Raw genomic sequence first — 16,040 nt, 5'->3', positions numbered from 1 at the left:
TTTTCCCCTTCCCCAGTGACCTGCTGTGTCTCCTTGTTTCATTTGCCACAAGGGGGCAATGGGTCTTCAGCCCTCCCTGGAGGTCCTTCTCTTGCAAAAAGGCATTTTCAGGAGCCGGGTTGGTTGGCATGGCTCACTGAGTGGTTAGCTCTGGTGGATAAAGGCTAAGTTAAGAAGGCCAAGGGCCCAGCTTCAGGGCCCTGTTGGGTCAGGTGTTGCTCTGCCCCATCAGCTCTCTCAGCCAGCCCACCCAAACCTGGCCAGCCCCTCTCCGAGCATCTGGCCACAAAGGGCCGGAGTGTGTGGATGGGTCAGTGCAAGTTCATCACTGGCCCTGGAACCATAGCCCAGAGTACATGCCCTCAGCATGAATCAGTGCTCAAACAAGATCTGGATGCAAAAGATCACGAATCACCCCATTGACAAGAGTCGCTGCTGTTTGGTGGCAGGGGAGGGGATGGAATGGGGGCTTGTGCTGACTCACTCCAGACCTTGCACCTCTTAAACTCTATCCTGGGAAGCACTATCTCCGTTGTCTCGTAGAAGTAATGGTCATAAAGATTGGTGCCAGAAGTGACCTAAGAAATCGTTTAATACAGGCTCCTCATTTATAGGGTGCTTTATGGTTTACAAATATTAATCTCATTTGAGCCTCATAACAACACTGAGGATGTAGGTGCTATCATCATTCCCATTTTATAGATAGGGAAACTGAGGTAGAGGTGAAGCAACTTTCCCAGGGTCACATAGCAAGTGTCTGAGGCAGCATTTAAACTCTGGTCTTCCTGGCTCTGGACCATAGAGAATGGGAAAGGTAGGCCGGGACCAAGTTCTGAAGAACTTCAAAAGCTGAGTAGAAAAGTTTGTATTTCATCCTAGAGGCAATAGGGACTCATTGGAGTTTAATGAATAAGGAGAGGGACATGGACTGTCCTGTGCTTTAGGAAAATCGCAATGGTGGCTGTGTAGAGAACGGATCTGAGTAAGGAGAGACTTGAGAGTCACTGGAATAGGCCAGTTGAGAGTTGAGCAAGGCCCTAACCAAGGATGTGGGAGTAGAGGGGAGGGGATGCTTGCAATATGGAGGTCAAAGCTGCTGGATTCGGCAAGTCGTTGTATGTTGGAGGGGAGGAAGAAGTCACTCAGCCACTGGCTTCAATGAGCTCTGCTGCAAAGGAGAAGTTTACAAGACGAACTAAATAATCACCTAGTGGGGCCTTGGGAGAGGTTAGCTTTGGGGAATGAGGTTGGAGCAAAGCTGTGGAGTGTGAGGCTGATGAATGAGGGCACTGGGTTATGGAAGGGAACAAAAAAGAGCATAGAGGTGTGCCATAAAGAAACGTCACCTACTTCGGCTTTGCCTAAGGCAGGCCCTGAATGCCCCACTTAGCTTTTTTTTTTTTAACCTTAGTGAAATTGTAATGAACAAAATTAAAACTTTCCTAAAATATTAGCACATGTTTAGTAATATGCACAGACAGCATCTTTTCACTTCATTGATTTTTATAGGGATAGAGACTGGCCCGATAATTTTATTGGGATAGGTGAGTCGTCTCCTTTTACCAATACAGGTCAGCACCTTGTACAGTCTTACAGAGTTCCCTAGAGGGCACAGAGAAGTTCAGCTACTTCTCAGGGTCACACAGCCAATATGTGGCAGAGGACAATGTTGGGCAATGATTTTATGTAATTCAGTAACTAGAGCAAGTATTTTCTCATCGTTAAAGAGCTTTGCTCTGCCTCTCAAAGCAAACAAAAAACAAACTCATTTGAGATCTCGTGATGGTCTGAGGATTATAGGATTCGGAGGAAGAAGAAAGCTCAGAGATAATCTGATATGGCCCTCTCATTTTTTACAGATTGAGAGAATTGAGGCCCAGAGAGGGGTGAAGTCTCTTTTTGCCCTAACCCGAACAATAAGCAGCAAACTCCAGGATTAGATGCTAGGTTCTCTGACTCCAATCCCAGGATACATTCTACACTACACAGCGAGGCACGTAGTATTAGAGTCTGTGTGACTTAGTTTCCTCATCTGCAAAATGGGGATGATATTAGTACCCACCTTCTAGCATTGTTCTGAGGCTTAAATGAAATACACATGTGCAGTACTTTGCAAACTTTGAAGTATTAGGTAAATACTAGGTATTATTACTATTATTATGCTATGTTGCTTTTCAGACGTTGACTTTGAAGGAAGAGAATAATCTGATGGGACAAAATCAACTATTGTGCCCCACGGAGGTCGCATCATTGCGTCTGACTTGTAAACACTGAAGGACGTGGGTTGCCTTGCTTGAATAAGAGCTACATCCATTCCCTTAGTGGTCCGATTCCTTGCAAATGTCTTCAGTTTCTTTAAGGTTGGGAAATGGCCTTCCTGTATCTGTTCCTTGAGGCATGCTGCTGTAACAAGGGTATGCTAAGAAGTGTTTAACAACTAGCTCACTGGGGACACACTTTTAAATTTAATCTGCATCACTTAAGTCTAGTAAGTCAACTTAAGTCTAGTCTTTAAGTCAACTAAATAAATCAAGCTGTGATGAGTAGCATTTTTGGATTTCTGAGGGGGTGAATGCTCATACTAAAAGTTTAAGCTGAGCACCCCATTCCTTAAGATGATCCTGCCCTCTTAACCACGTTGAGCTTGGAGTCCACTAAAATCTCCAGGTCTCTTTCACATAAACTGTCATCTTGTCACACTCCCCCCAAGAGGCTATTCTGTTCTCATTGTCCTCCATTTTGTTATTCACCTAATATTTATTGAGCATCTACTCTGTGACCAGCACTGAGCAAGGCTTTGGGAGGTACAAGGAAGTAGACAAAATGCCCCCTGAACCAAAAAGCTTAAAGCCTCATAGGATATCCATGGGACACATGCAGGAAGCCGTCACATAACAGTGTGGGCTTAGAACAGTATTGCTGCAGGGAGGTCAGCGGGACAAGCATTTGTTCAGAATCTAGGACAGAACCACAGACTCACAGCTGAAAAGCCTCTTATGAGGCCTCTCTTCCAATTCTTACATTTTACAGATGAGGAAACAGTCAGTCAGTTAGCCAATAAACATTTATTAAGTGTCCATAGACCATGTACCAGGCCCAGATGGGCCCAGGAGAGCTAGGAGTGACTGACAGAGCTTCTCTCGGTTCCAAGTCTGGTGCATCAGCTCCGGAGACACGTGAGACGTTCAATGAGGTATGACATTACGGCTGCTTCCATTCGCTGTCATTTCCACAGACATTTTTAGTGACTTTGGAAAACATGGCTGCCATGAAAATGTTGCTGCCATGAATTCAGCCCCTTTTGGCTCTGCATTGCAGTATCACCTGAGATGAGACCTGTGATTTCATTGCTATAAGGCACTCCCAGGAGAGCAAACTCCCTCCACCAGTGCAGATTCACACCCTTTCTGCACCCTGGCTTTAGAGAACTACTACAGGGCATTAAGTGACTTGAGAAAATGCCGTTGGGTGTCAGGGGCAAGAGTTGTAGAGGCAAGACTCAGGTTTTAGTGGCTTTGAGGCTGCCTCTCCAGGAGGCGTGCTATTGTCTACAAATCAAAGCTTTCTTTTTCTTTTTTTCCTCTCTTCTTGATGTTGCCTTATAATGTTTGCAACTTTGCAGTCAGAAGGGGAGATGTCTGACTCTTAATGCCCTCACAGTAGCATGATTCTTCAGTCTGGCTCTTGGTTTATTTTTTTGCATGCACACTGGGTCATTTTGTAAGGATTGTCAAATTGATTTGCACTGGAGAGACACTCACCACATTTTCCCATTTTGTCTTTTGATTCCTTCAGAGCTGCTGGGCTGTCCTGGCCAGTCCTTTTAGTCCTGCCTTCCATATTACAATTCTTCGTTATTAACTTGTAGGCAGTCCCACCTTATGTGACTTACAATGGGCTGGTCCACGGTTGTGGAACTTCATTTCCTTTCTTACATAATAATCATGGGATTTCAGAGGAGGAAGGCATCTTAGAAATCATCTACCAGGGATTCTTTAATATATTTTTATTTATTTTATTAAATATTTTCCAATTACATGTTTTAAAAAATTTTAACATTCCTCCTTTTTTAAAAAATTTTGAATTTTTAAAAATTTTCTCCTTCCCTTGAGAAGGCAAGCAATATGATACTGATTGTACATGTGGAGTCATGCAAAATATATTATTTCCACAATCTACCAGTGATTCTTAATGTTTTTTGGGTGATAGTCTCCTTTGAGAGTTTGATCAAGCCTATGGATCCTTTAGAATGTTTTAAGGGCATAAAATAAGGAATTACAAAGGAAATCAGTAATATTGAAATACAGTTATATATGCATATGTATATATACACAAATATACATATGCATAAATGTATGATTCATACACACATATGTATATCTATATTTATATACATATACTCATTTTGTCCCAATGCCACTCCAGAACTTGTGCAGATAACCAGTCATTCAACAATCAAACAACAAGCATTTTTCTTGCAAATAGTATTTTGCTTTTTCCAATTACCTGTAAAGATAGTTTTCAACATTCATTTTTTATAAGATTTTGACTTCCAGATTTTCCTCTCCCCTCCCCAAGACAGCAAGCAATCTGACACAGGCTGAATATGTGCAATCATGTTAAATGGATTTCCACATTAGTCAAGTACATCAAGCATTTGTTAAGCAGTTAGATGTGCCAGGCACTGTGGTGAGCACTGAGTATAGATTCAAAGTCAGAACTGAAGGAGAAGAGGAAAAATCTCCTGGGCTACTACTCCTTCTCTCCACAGCCTTTAAATCTCCTCCAAGCCCTGGGACTGGTCTCAAGGCCAGAATTTGCCTTTCATCTAATTTTCTTAATGCCTCTCATTTAGAACCCATCTAGTCTCAGGCTAGACCTCCTCTTAACTGGAGAAGGGGGTGGGGGGGGAAGAGAGAGAAGTTTGAGTTTTTCCCTAAATGTAGACTGCTCAATTGTGTACTCCTAGGAGCCTCTCCCTGGTCTTTGTTTTTTCCCAGGTGAAAAAAGGGAAGCCAGGAGTGGGATGGGATCAGGTAGGAGTGATATGAGGGGGTGGCCAGGAGTTAAAATCTTCATTTAGCAAGCCCCAAAGGACCCTGGGCTTGCTTAGGGACTAAAAATATAGGAGAAACCATGAGACTGTCTTCATTTCTGCAGTGGGCCAGAGATGAAGAGAAGGGCAGATCGAAAATAACAGGTGACAGCAAACAAGTGAGACAATCGCTTTTGGAACCAACTCTGTTTCCAAGTTAGGAAACTGTTTGTATGTTCAAGATGACTTTGTAGGTCTCTAAACCTCCTAATCCTGATGCTATCTCATATATTCTATTCTCCTTTGCTCCCTCCCTCCTTCCCATCTGTTATGCTCCCTGTTCTATTCTCTACAAGTGCTCAGTTTTCTTTGTCCATTTCTTCTTCCACCTTTCAGCCAGATAAGGCAAGAGACAATTATAGAAGAATAGATTTGGAATTAGAGAAATAAACAAAATCAAAGGATGTTAACATTGGGAAGGAAGTCTGAGGTCATTTAGTCCAAGTAATGCCTAAAGAAGAATTGCCCCTTCTTTAGTGACTCCAGAAATGGTTAGGCAGCTTTTGATTAAGGCCTTCTAGTGAGGAACGACCCTTCATCTGACCCTAGAACACAAAGCAAGGTCAGTGAACAAAATTATGGTGAGCTTGCTTTGGTGGGAAGAACAGAACAAGAGAGAAAAGCTAAAGCTAATAATTGAGACAGAAATTGTGAGGGTGTTTTGGGGGAGTTTGGACTTGTGAAGAAGGTTGGAGATTGATTTTGGGGAGGAGAAATTTGGAGAACTTTTTTTTTTGTAGAATAGTCTTCAGGTCCACATTCTACTGTTGATGTCTATAAGAGAAGGTTGCAAGATTGTTGTTATTGTTGTTTTAATGTAGGCATGTTGGTAGGTAGGAGGCAATGAACCAGCATTAGGGAGAAACTGAAGGTGTTTGTGTATGTGTATGTGTGGGAAATCATGGTGGTAGAAGCAATCTGATGGGAACATGGGAAGGGAGGGTTAGGCACTCTACATCTCTGTTCAATAGCTTCTCATTCCTATTTAAGCCACACAACTCTCCTTACTTGACACCATCATCCAAATCCCATTCTCAGACACCATTTTCTCAGTCAGCTGCTCACTTTCCAAATCTGTCTTTTTTTCTGAATCCTTTGCCTTTGAGGAGCAGTAGTCATGAAAAGACCATCTAGGTCCCCCCACAGGGTCTTCTATTTCTTGTCCAAGACTACATAATATTTAGTAATACTTTTAGGTTCTTTCTAGCAGCATCTCATATATGTCCACGTGACTCACTAGAAATGGGAGGGGTTTTCATCAGATTTGATAAATCCATGAGGATTCTCTGTCATGTCCCAGATCCATACTCTCTTCATTATTTTCAGCTCAGCAAATAGCTACCTTAATACCACTCATCAAGGACTCACCCACTACCACTTCTCTTCCTGCCTGACCTCTCAGATAAGTGTGGATGACTCTACAATGTCCCATTCCTCAAACAAGTCTTCAGACTTCAGCTCCCTCCTCTTTGGAAAGACTCTCATATCCATTATTTTTTAGCTTCAAGTGTTTGATGCTCCTTTTTTCTTTTCTTCTGTGACATTTTTTCCATCCTCCAACCTTCTGACATAAGGATTTCTCATTTACTTCCTTTTTCGTCTTTATTGAACATTATTAACATTGAAGACCTTCTTTTATTTCAAAGACTAATTCATTCTCCTTGATAACTTGGAGTATAGAGTACCTATTCCTTAAATCTTTTACCCTCTTTTCTAGGCAGGAAAACAGCCTGTACTTTGAGCATAGATAACAGGCCATAGGTAACATGATAGAAATAGAAACATCCCACCCTCAATTCAGGTCATTAAGTTCATGTTGTCCATAATCCTTGTCTTTCTTTTTAGTAGATCCTTTGGAGAACTGAACTGCTAGACTCTTTGTTTGGAGCCTTCACCTCTGGAATGGAGTCTTGTTCATGTTTGGACAACCACATCCAGCTTTCTTTTTCTTCCTTACCTTGTTTAACTATCTTCTTTTTCTGCTTAAATCTTCCCCCTTCCAATCCTTCTTTTCCTACAGCTTATATCATTCTTTTTCTGTATCTCCTTATCTTTTGGGTCCTATACCTCTTCTTTCTTTTCTCTTCACCTTCCATATTTCCCCTTCCTGAATTCATTCTTAGCTTTTTTACATTTCCAGAGCTCTCCAAATTACCATCACAATTCCTTCTCCTTTTTTGGCTCAAGACCTTCTGCTCTTTATCCAACACAAACCTCTCTCAAGGAAGCTACAAGTAAAATGAATTGGATTCAATCCAGGGTCTGCTTGGACAAGTCACACAGTGTCTCTGGCTCTGGTGAGGAAGGACCTCACTAGAGGACAAGTCATGTGGTGTCTCTGGCTCTCAATTTCTTCCTGTACAAAATGGGGAGGAGGGTTGGAGATTAGAATCTTAGGTCTCTTTCATCTCTAAATACTATGAGCTTATGGATTTCCTGTCTTTCCCTCTTGTCATGAACTGCCTCATGACTTGCCTTGTTTGAAGATTCCATTTTTTAGGTATGCTGTATATCCTCTTCCCTACCAAGAACAGTTGCAGGACTGGAATGTTAAAATCCTCAGAGACCCAAGGATGTGACTATGGACAAATTCCTTCTTCTTCTCTGGGCCTCAGTTCCTTTGTCGGTAAAATAAAGGGATTTGAATAGCTGACTCTCTGAAATTCCTTCCCACTCAAAGATTCTACAACTTTGAAGCTGTCATAACTGTGCTGTCTCTGGATTAGTCTCCATCCTATTTAATATCAGGCCACTGGACCCAGATGACTCTGGAGGAGAAAATGAGGCTGGTGACCTTGCATAGTCCTCCCTCACTCAAATCAAAGTCAACTAAAAGTCATGTCATCATTTCCTTGCTGTCATGGTCCTCTTTGAGAATGAAGGACAAACACAGTGATAATAAAAACTCCATCCTATTTGGAGTCGCTCTGGCAAGATTTCCAATGACATCACATCCCATTATGGAAAAACAAACAAACAAACCTAAATAGCAATAACAAAAACCCAAGAACACACATGAATTCTGTGCTTTGGGGAATAGGGGAGTGCCGCTTAGTGGTGAGAGAGATCACAGGGAGAGATGTTGTTTTCCTGCAACAGGATTTATTTCTGAAACCTGAGTGTGGGCTTAGTGAGTGGACAGACACCTCTGAATGTTGTAGTGGAGAGACTGAACTGTGCATCACAGGAATGGTGAGCAGCAAATCTTGTGTTACTATTCTAGGCAAGTGGAGGCGGGGACCAGTCACTGTTAAGAATTGGGGACTCCAGCTCAGCTTACTGTAGCAGAACCAGGAGCTACCTGAACCCTTCCCCTAAGCGTCTCCTGGAAACTGCTGAACTGGGAGAGTTATGTTCAAGTGGGGCAAAAATTAATTGGCATATTAACCTGGAAACCACTGAGTGTACCCAGGGAGTGGGTGAGTGACTTTGAGAAAGCCTATTCCTAGCCTGTTTTCCCTTTAGACCCTTATAGAACCTGTTTTGATTCACCACCCATGATATTGCTTTTATATCTTTTATATTTGTTTCAGCAACTTGTTAGAAAGCCACATATGGCAGCTGGTAGGGCTGGGTGGCAGATACCTGTAGGTCCATGTTTTGGGGGAGGGTAAGGCTGGTGGGTCACCCAAGGTCAAGATTTCTGAGCTACAGTAGGAGGCCAATTGGATGTCCATACAAAGGCTGACATCAATACAGTGAGCCTCTAGAAATGGAGAACCACCAGGCTGCCTAAGGAAGGATGAACCAGACCCAGCTGGGATAATACTGCAGGTTGAAACTTCCATGCTCAGTGGTTTAGATTGGGTCAGTGAGCCAGGGTAAGACAGTGAGAGCTAGCCTGTAAAGAAAAGAAAGGAAAAAGAAAAGAAAGCCAACTGGCTTTACTGAAATAAGGACCAGATTCAGAGTCAGAAGATCTGAATTCAAATCTTTGCTCTCTCACTTACTAGTTATATGAATTTGAAGCATGAGTCATTTTACTTTTCTGAGCTTTTTATGGGTTTTCCTCTGTAAAATGGGTATAACAGCCTTTGTACCACCTACCTCACAGAGGAGCAGTTAAAATCATAATGACTCACATTTCTTACATAGTTCTTTATGGTTTACAAAGCAAACAACCTTATGAGGGAAGAAGAACCTGTGTATTTATAGAGTAAGCACCTTGTGAACTAAAGGGCACTACTGAACTATGATTATGTCAGATATTATAGGTGCTGTCTCCCAAGGGAGACTGCAAGCCATTTGAGTAGGTGATGTGGTATTTCATTTTTATATCAGAAGGATGCAAATACCTGTGCTTCTCTTGGACTGATGTAGTCTTTCCCCACCTTGGACCTTGAAGAACCCTTTATAATATTGGAATAGAAGATCCACGAGACCCATATTGTGCCTTATCCTAACTTTGTATGTCTCCCAGGGTCTCTCCCGGACCAAGATCCGGTCACGGATCCCAATTCTCTGTACCTTCTACTCCTCCTCGCCAGCTGCCTTGCTCCTGTCATTTACCATTGACTCCGCCATGATTTCTGTATGGAGCACGTCACTCAGTTCCCCTAATGCCCAGGCCCAACTCACCATCCCTAGGACAATTCCAGACCAGAACGCCCCCTCCCTGGTCACTTCTCCCTTTTATGTGTTATTTCCCTCATTTGAATGTAAGTTCCATGAGGACAGGGAATGAATGGCTCAAGCATTTATTAAGCACTTTCTATGTGCAAATCACTGTGATACAAAGAGAAAAGTGTAACAGTCCCCTCTCTCAAGGAGCTCATATTCTAATGGGAGAGATAGCACACAGAGAATGTTTCCAGCAGCAAGCCTGATAGAACAGTCCCATGGTGCTTAGGGTATACTGGCCAAACAGATGTCAATGCCTCTTTTTCAATGTCATTTGCATTGATAGTATCATATCAATTTCTGATGTCAAATGACTTGACATTGCCCAGGACTTTGATGAAGGCAGCTAGGTGACACAGCAGATAGAGCACTGGGCTTGGTGTCAGGAGGACTCATTTTCCTGAGTTCAAATCTGGCCTCAGACACTTACTAGCTGTGTGATCCTGGTCAAGTCACTTAATCCTGTTTGTCTCAGTTTCCTCATCTCTAAAATGAGCTGGAGAAGGAAATGGCAAACCACTCTAGTATCTTTGCCAAGAAAACCCTAAATTAGGATCACAAAGAGCTGGACATGATTACAAAATGACTGAACAACAATAAAAGGCTTTTGGTGGCAAGGAGTTTTTCTTCTGGATCTTCTGTACAGCTACAGAAGCCACAGAGTTTGCTTCTGAGGATAATGAGTCATTGAGCTGGAAGCCTTGCTATTCCCAAGGCTCTTGGCTTCAGGGCTCTGGGCTGTATCCATAAATACCACGACAGCCCATGGGCTATCATCAGGATATGATGGTCAAGATGGTGGTGGATGCTTGATTTGCCCTTCAAGTCATCTGCCTGCCTCCTCATTTCTCAGGGGACTATCTTTGCTTTTGCATTTGTATGATTAGGTTTTAGTACAGTGCTTGGCACATAGAAAGTGTTGAATAAATGTTCTTTCATCCATCCATCCATCATCCATCCATCCATCCACCCACCCACCCATCCATCCACCCATCCATCCAACCATCCATCCATCCACCCATCCATTCAACCATCCATCCATCCACCCATCCATCATCCATCCACCCATCCATTCAACCATCCATCCATCATCCATCCACCCATCCATCATCCATACATCCATTCATCCACCCATCCATCCATTCATCCATCATCCATCCATCCATCTACCCATTCATCCACCCATCCATCCAACCATCCACCCATCCACCCATCTATCCATCCATCCATCCACCCATCCATCCATCCATCCACCCACCCATCCATCATCCATCCATCCACCCACCCACCCATCCATCCATCCATCCACCCATCCATCCATCATCCATCCACCCATCAATCCATCCATCCATCCATCCATCCATCCATCCATCCATCCATTCACCCATCCATCCAACCATCCACCCATCCATCCATCTGTTCATTCATTCATCCACTCATTCGTTTGATCACACCGCTTTGCACACAACTTCTACTTAATAAATCTTCGTTGAATTGAATTGTAAGCAGTGCGATTGGTGCTAGGAGTTATATAGAATTTGAGCTAAGATAGACACCCAAATTGTGTCCTTCAGATAGGCACAGTGAGAGGTGGATTGGGATAATAATCACCCAGTGAAGAGTTCTGGATAATACAAGATAAGCCAAAATTTCCAGTGCCAAGCCAGAGAGAGCTGATTGATATGATGCCAAAGGAAAGGAAGGGAAAAGAATGAGCATTTATTAAGCACCTACTATATGTCAGGCATTATGTTAAGCACTTACAAATGTTTTCTCATTTGGTCCTCACAACAACCCTGTGAGATAAGGGCTGTTTTTATCTCTGTTTCACAGTTGAGGAAACTCAGTTAAACAGAGGTTAAGTGACTTGCCCAGGGTCACCCAGCTAGCAAGAGTTTAAAAAAAGATAGTATAAATGAAATGAGAGGTCCAGATTTTTTAAGTACCTTTAGGATTATATGCAGCTTTTCTGGATGTTATCATTGATTGTAAACCTCTATCTTTTTCTTTTCAGAATACTGCATTCTAAGCTGTCCTCTCCTTTAGCTGCTAAATCTTTTGTGATACTGACTGTAGCTTCTATGTATTTGAGCTTTTTCCTTGCGGATCCTTGAAGTAATTTTTATTTGACCTGGAAACTCTGCATTTGGGCTATGATATTCCTGGGAGTTTTCATTTGGGGACTTCTTTCAGGAGGTAAAAGGTGGATTTTTTCTATTTTCATTTTGTCCTCTGGTTCCAATAGGTCTGGGTAGTTTTCATTCACGTTTTCTTGAGATATGGTTTCCAGACTCCTTTTTTTGGTCATGGTGTTCAAGTAGTCCAATGATGCTAGATTTTTTTTTAATCCTTGACTTGTTTTCTAGGTCAATAGTTTTTGATATGAGATACATTAAATTTTCTTCTATTTTCAGTTTCATGTGACTAAAAATGATCTAGTTTATCCTTTGGTTAAGAACACATCTTTTCCTTCCCGTTGCTGTGAGAGGTATATTATTTCTTCAAATTTTTAAAATAATATGACCTTTAATATTAAGATCACCTACTCATTTAGGACATATTGTCGATTATGTTATAAGAAGTTTGTTTACGCCTAATTTCTGCCAGGTTGCTTTCCAGTTTTACCAGCAGTTTTTACCAAATAGGGATTTTTTTTAACTAAGCAATTTATGTTTTCTTGTTTGTCTCACAGAGTCATTAACTTCTTTTTGGTCCATATGAATTTTCAGAATTTGTTACTGGGGTAAGGTTTTGAACCTCTTTTACTAAGCTGTTAGTTCTCCTTCCAAGTCTTTCCTCTTGACCTTTCATTTTTCTTCGATGATTTATTCTGGATCTCTCATTTCATTTATAATATCATTTTTAAACTCTTGCTACATTTCTTCTATTAGTTGACCTTGTAACCAATCCTAAATTTAAAACTCAACCTATGCTTCTGCATTTTTTTTGTATAAGATATGCTCAGTGGAAGTTTCTTGAGGGCAGGGACTATTTTGCCTTTTTTTTTTTGGTCCAGTGCTTGGCACTGGTAAATGATTGTTGACTGACCAAACAGAATTGGTTGTGGACTACTCAACCATGACTGTCACTACACTGCAAATTGTCCCTTATACATCCAGAATTGGGGCCTTTCTGTTATCACTTGACTGTTTTATTTGTCAGGACCCCAACCTCCCCACTAATATGAGGTCAGAGGCTCTTAACAATTGTTCCTGCTACTGGCTATCTGTGTGTTGAGGTGTCCTATCCCTTGTCTGGGTTCAGATTGTATACCCAAGCTAAGCTCCTTGTGAACTCAGAATGCAGGCTGAGCTCCTACTGACCTTGGAGATGTGTGGCTCGAGGCTCTATATCCCAGAACCTCAAGACTGCACCAGGCTCTCTGCCTTTGCTGCTTCCACGGGATATCATAGAGACTTCTCTCTGGGGTTACAGGCACAGACAATATCTCAGGTTAGTTGTCTCCAGTGTGACAAAAACTCCTTTCCTGCAGGTGCAAGTTCTGCCCAGGATGCAAACTGTTTGCAAATAGGCAAATGCAGATGCATGTGCCTACCAGTCTTCCCTGATCTTTGGAAGGGATATTAAAACAAAACAAAACAATTTCATTTGAGCATTTGAGGGTTCATTGCAAATCCAAATGTGTGAATGCCAAAACTCCCAGCCTTGGGATTAGTTCCAACTCTCACCCAAAGCCAGTGCCTGAGGCCTCACTAACCACACTCTCAACAGGGCCTTGCCCTTGTCTGAACCCCAGGGGACATGAGAAGGTTTGTCTTTTTTTTCCGAGCTATGTGGCTGTTAATTGAGAAAAGGTTAGGAGATATAGGGGTGAACCTGAAGCACTGACAGGGGAAGAAATAAAGAAGGAAGCTGCTGTTTTGGACCTGATTCTACCAACAGAGAAACTAACTGCTGAAGCAGAAAGGATCTGAATTTTGGGGTGGGGGAGCTACCACTCCATTTTAGGATTTATGATAGATGAGAGGAAGGCTAGGCCTAATCTGACATGCACTCTAGGCTTTGGGAGAGCAAATTTCAAAATGTTCAGAGAAAGGACAGGATCTCATGGTCTTCATATTCTGCAGAAGAAGTCAATCCAGGTGGAATGGGAAACTCTCAAGGATGAAATTCTGAAGACCCAAACAGAAACAAATTTCAGCGAGGAAGGAAAAGAGAGGAACTGTCCAAAGAGATGGTCCTGGGTACACAATGAACCACTTGACAAGGCAGAAAATCTTTTTAAAATGTAGAACTTTCTCTGATAACAAAGATCAGAGAAGCAAAGCAACTGACTCTGATTGACGGCATATATACCCACAGTCTCCCACATCTCTGTAAAGATTTAGGGAAGCACAACTTAAGATTTTTAAAAGTTGTGTATAGAAAATGGAGGCAAAGACTAGTAATGGAAATTGAATAAAAAAGAATGACATAGTCCTTTAAGAAAGTTTCATTGTAGCTCAAAATGAATTGAAGTTGGATAATAAAAAAGGCTCTTTTAAAATCAGCTGTGTTGCTAGAAAGAGGGTTAAGGAAGGGACAAACTCTTTTCTTTCTATTTGCTCTATTGTGATACTCATACTGAGAAGGAAGGACAGAAAGAAAATGGAGAGTAGGAAATTGAGACCCAAGTGAAGAGGTAGTAAGAAAGTATCAAGCAGCCTGCTCTAAGCTAACTCCCAGGGTTCTAGATGAATTACATCCCATGGAAATGACAGGACTGCCTGGTGTGTTGGTAAAGTCACCATTAGGGATCTTTGAAATATCAGAAATGCCATAGAATTGAAGAAGGGTAAATGTCCTAATGGAAAAAAATTAAAGGAAATCTGCAAACTACAGGCCAACGAACTTGACTCTGTTGGCAAAATTCTGGAATGTATTGCTAAAGAAATGACTAGCAATGATCTAAGCAATGATCATTAAGCCAGCATGGCTCCATCAAGGATGTCATGCCAACCTAACATCATTTCCTTTCTCAGCAGGGTTAATACCCTGGCAGACCAAGGGAATAATGTAGATAATAGATTTTAGCAAAACATTTGACAAAGTGTCTCAGATTAATCTCTTGGGAAAAAGTGGAAAGATGTGGCCTAGATGATATTACAATTAGGAGGCTCCAGAAGTTGTTGAATGACTGGATCCAAAGAGCAGTCATTAATGGTTTAATATCAACTTGAGAGGAAGTTTTTAATGGCGTGCCTTACGGATGGCACATGTGCCTACCTCTATGATGCATGTTAACATTTTGATGAGATATATGAGTAATCTACAGTTATATCTAGAGGAAATCAGCTGGGATGGTAAAGGGACTGGAGAGCGTGCCATGCACATACAAGGTTCAGTGGAAGAAATTGGGTATGTTTAACCTGGAAAAGGGAAGACTTTAGTGGGGACATGATAATATATGTCTTCAAATATTCAAAAGACTGTTTTGTGGAAAAGAGATTATTATACTTGGTAGGGCAAGGAGATCTTTCTGGTTGGTCTCAGAGGCACAGTGGAACCCTTGGTCAAAAGCTGCATAGGTAAAGACTTGATATAAATAAAAACTTCCTAACAGTGAGAACTTTCTTAAAAGTGGAATGAGAGGCACCTTGCTGTAGTGGATAGAGAAGGGTCATCAGAATCAAGATCTGGGCTCAAGTCTAGACTCTGACTCATGGATGGGCTGTGTGCCCTGGTCAACTTCCTAGTGCACCCAGATAATTCTCTAAGACTAAAATTTGAGGAAAAGTTGCTAGTCTGAATTGGCACAGGGAGTTTTCCCACCAGAGTACCTACACAGGTTCTGGACAAAAAAATTAGGAGGAGAATGGGCTTACCTGGGGAGGTCTTCCAGAAGTCTTCCAGTGAAGCCTGGATGAATGGTAACTTGTAGAGGAGATTTTTGTTCAGGTTGGATTACATGGCCTCTGTGGTATCTTCCAACTTTGAGAATTTCCTGTGGTTGGGTCTCCTCCTACCTAGAGTAACTGTCCTCAGAGGAATTATAGAATTTAGAGCTAGCAGGGACTTTATAGGAGCAGTTAGTCTAACTCCCCTCATTTTTCAGATAAGAAAATGGAAAGAAAATGGAAGAGAGGAGGATCAACTTGCGTAAGCCCTCCACAGTTAGCTAAGAGCAGAGCTATGCTCACTTTGGGTCTCTGAGGCTCCTTCCCAAGCTCTAGGACTCCAGAAACTTCTTAGAGAATAACACCACCTTCTGTTTACAGGTCTCAAGTATTGTCGGATGCATTTTTCTTGATCTTGTAAAGGTAGGCAGGGCGAGTATTATGTTATCCCTTTTGTGCAGGGAGGGAAACTGAGGCTCACAGAGGTT

Source organism: Trichosurus vulpecula, chromosome 4 (assembly GCF_011100635.1).
Source record: "Trichosurus vulpecula isolate mTriVul1 chromosome 4, mTriVul1.pri, whole genome shotgun sequence".
Lineage (NCBI taxonomy): Eukaryota > Metazoa > Chordata > Mammalia > Diprotodontia > Phalangeridae > Trichosurus > Trichosurus vulpecula.
Note: the sequence above shows the minus strand (reverse complement) of the source record.